The sequence below is a fragment of the Macaca thibetana genome, chromosome 12, assembly GCF_024542745.1.
Source record: "Macaca thibetana thibetana isolate TM-01 chromosome 12, ASM2454274v1, whole genome shotgun sequence".
NCBI classification, from domain to species: domain Eukaryota; kingdom Metazoa; phylum Chordata; class Mammalia; order Primates; family Cercopithecidae; genus Macaca; species Macaca thibetana.
The window spans coordinates 99,226,938-99,230,091 of NC_065589.1; the positions used below are offsets into that span (position 1 = coordinate 99,226,938).

The following is a 3,154-nucleotide window of genomic DNA, read 5'->3' on the forward strand; positions in this document are numbered from 1 at the left end:
GCAGGGTTATGGTTAGATTTTTGTAAAATAAATTTAGATAAAAGAGAAATTTCTTAAAACAATTTTTTTTGCAGAAATAATTTTTCAGTAAAAAATGTAGATAAGAAATTTCTTAAAAATAACTTTTGAGAAAATTTCCTAGATATTATTATTATAGATTATGGACTTAAAGATTTTAAAGACTCTAGAAATTCCATCTTAAGTATTGCACATATTCCTCCAAGTCCTCCCCAAGACACACACTTTTTCTTATTAGGTAGGGGTCAATGTCCTTAAACAGAGAGAAAAATTCTTCGTAATCTCATAGACTAAGCAAATGAAGAAATGCAAATGAATTCTTTTAATCTCTGAATAAATTATAGTCAGCTTCTGACTGAAAATATATGGTAGCTTGTCTTACAACACAAGTTGGGAAATAAGTTTGTTAAACTTGCTACCATATTTTCTGAAAAATGAAGTTGGGACAATTTTTATTTTTCTAGCTTAGAGTTGAAATCAGTAATTGAAGGTAGAGTTGATGGATGTAACTGGGAATTGAAGTCTGGGTCCTTGGGTACCAAACCCTCAATCCACACAGATTATTTTACTTTTGAAGGGCCTTCACTCTCCAAAATGGACTCAGATAAAGTACAAATGCTACATATACATCTGGAAAAAGACTTTTCAGGGATCTGCTTTATTTGGTCACACATATGCCTGCCATTAAAATGAATCAGATCTTCATCCTTTTCAGCATTCCTCGAAAGGGCTTGACTCAGATTCTTCAGAGGTCCTTGAGAACTTGTCTTAGACAATGCTGCTCACTGATGGAGCAGAGGGCAAAATGACGATCTGATAATAAGTACTCTCTCTTCTCCCAACTGACCTCCTGCCCGTGGCTCGTTCATTGACCTAAGTTTGTTCCCATGAACTGAGAGTTGCCTCAACATTACTGCTCCTTTACCACAACTGGAGAAATCCCTGACAAAGGCTTTCTTTATGAAAGTGGAGATATTCATGCGACATGACTGGGGTAGATCAGTGGCTCCCAGCCTCCCTCTCTATTAGAAAACATAATTGTGTGTCAGTGATGGCAACAGAGAGAAATGCCATCTGGTGTGCTCAGAATTAAAAAAAAAAAAAAAAAAAAAAAAAAAAAAAAAAAAAAAAACCCAAAAACAAAAATGGGGAAGGAGAGTTTCCTTATGATCTTGACATTAATTTACCAAGAAACTTCAAGAAAACCGTGTCTTTTAGTCAACCCTCATCTCTGTTTTTTTAAAATATCAGTTTGTAAACCTCATGGGGTATTTAAAGATAAAATCATTTTCAAACCAGGAGCTATGTATACTGTTTAATGAGTTTTTGTTTTTTATTTTTACATTCTATGAAAATTTCACATGTTTTCCATTGGCCTTTAAACTCTTCTGATTTTAATACTGACAACCTGTATTATTTAAACACTGCCTGGAAATCCATACATTTTAGACCTTCCCTGAAATACAACTTGACAGTTATAGTTCTATGCTTGGCTAAAATTAAATGTGAGGTTGTGAACTACCTACTTCTACCCTTTCAGTGAACATTTCTGAACTTATTTTGTGAATATGAGCATCAATCTTATTTTATTTTGTATTAACCTGATTTATACTTCCACAAAGAATATAATACATTTTAAAAATGCATTCAATATAAAAAAGTTAAAATATATTTAAAATGACTAAGACAATAAAGGTGAAGAAAAAATAAGGGATGAAGGTAGTATTCCAAATGCATGCTATGAGGTTCCAAATGCTTGTTGGATTTGGGCCAAATTTGATTCGAGGCTTGCTTCATTCGCTGTGAATCATTTTACCTCCATGTAGGTGTCCAGTGATTGACTTTACTGTTAACTTGTGAGAACATTTCTGCTTTGCTTGTGCTCTCTATCTGACCACATCTGTCCAGAGGCACCAAGATTCAGAATTTCTTACTATTTTCCCTTTTGCAAGTCAAATTGGTGAAAGGAACAGGTTCCAAATCATTCATTCATTCATCTATCCAATTCACAAATATTTAGTGATTTTTATGTGCAAGTTCTTGTGAGAAGGAAGGCAATTTTGCATAGAAGCTGGCCACAAGGGCTTTGAATTCAGACATGCCTGCATTTCAAATACTGGCCCCATCACCTTTAGTTGGTTAATCTAGGAAAATAACACCTTCTCTCTGGATGCTAGATTTTGCTTCCATAAATTGAGGATAATAATGACTTTACATGGTTGTTGAATTGAGAACATGTATTTAAAATTTTTCAGCAAGATATGGGACATATGGTTAGTATTCAATAAGTTGTATCTATTCATGCTAGATATTCTGCAAGAATCAAAAAATAATAAGCACAGCCTTTGCCCTACATTCACTATGCTATATGTAAGCATCAAATTCACCTATACAGCTATTCATAAGAAAGGCTATGAATTTAAAGTAGGGAAAAGTCTCTGCAGTTAGGCCCAGATCTCTGAATAGTAGATCTAAAAGAGCAGGATATTGAGCCAGGTCCTCTGAAGAAGTGGTAGAATCTGGGATAGGCAGAGAGCGCACATAGGAACCTGAACTGGTGGAAAGAGTGTGGACAAAGTCCTAGAGAGGGGGATATATGAGGCATGATTGGAATTGATGAGAAAATTCATTCATTTGGTGGAAAAGAAAAGCCTTCTTATACGGAGGCAATAGTTAGAGACCACCAGGCAGAGTTAAGACAATGAAGTACCGACAATTTGATAGAACAGGAATCTCTGTGATGGAATTACCCCCTTGGAAACCAGAAAATCTAACAACTCTAACTGTATTTAACGACCTAGAATGATTAGCCAGTTGGAGCTCAAATGCCTTCAAGGTTGTTTATTTCCATTTTCTTTCCACAATTTAAAGTAAATTTGGGTTATAGGACATGCAAAGTGGCTAGATGACTGGGGAAAGTCCCAAGTTTGCTCATCTTCAAAATGAGAGGATTGAGCAGTTTCCTTTCTAGTGTTTCACCTCCAAAACCAATAAACCATTTCCCTCTTAAAAATGAGGATAAAGTCAACTATTACTCTCTCTTGCTGCTCCACCTCTACTGGCCTCTTGGATGTCTCTGGTGAAACTCCCAGATGTCTGCAAGAAATTCTCTGCACACTGAATCATAAAAAATGCC

At 35.4% G+C, this 3,154-nt stretch overlaps 2 protein-coding genes across 2 annotated transcripts in view; one reads left to right on the top strand and one right to left on the bottom strand.

Moving 5' to 3' along the window:
- Nucleotides 1-3,154, top strand: part of LOC126932656 (uncharacterized) — a 262,990-nt gene that overhangs the window by 163,964 nt on the left and 95,872 nt on the right. The gene's annotated exons all lie outside the window — the stretch shown is intronic.
- The window catches only part of ARHGAP15 (Rho GTPase activating protein 15), a 629,043-nt gene that overhangs the window by 34,514 nt on the left and 591,375 nt on the right, over nucleotides 1-3,154 (bottom strand). The gene's annotated exons all lie outside the window — the stretch shown is intronic.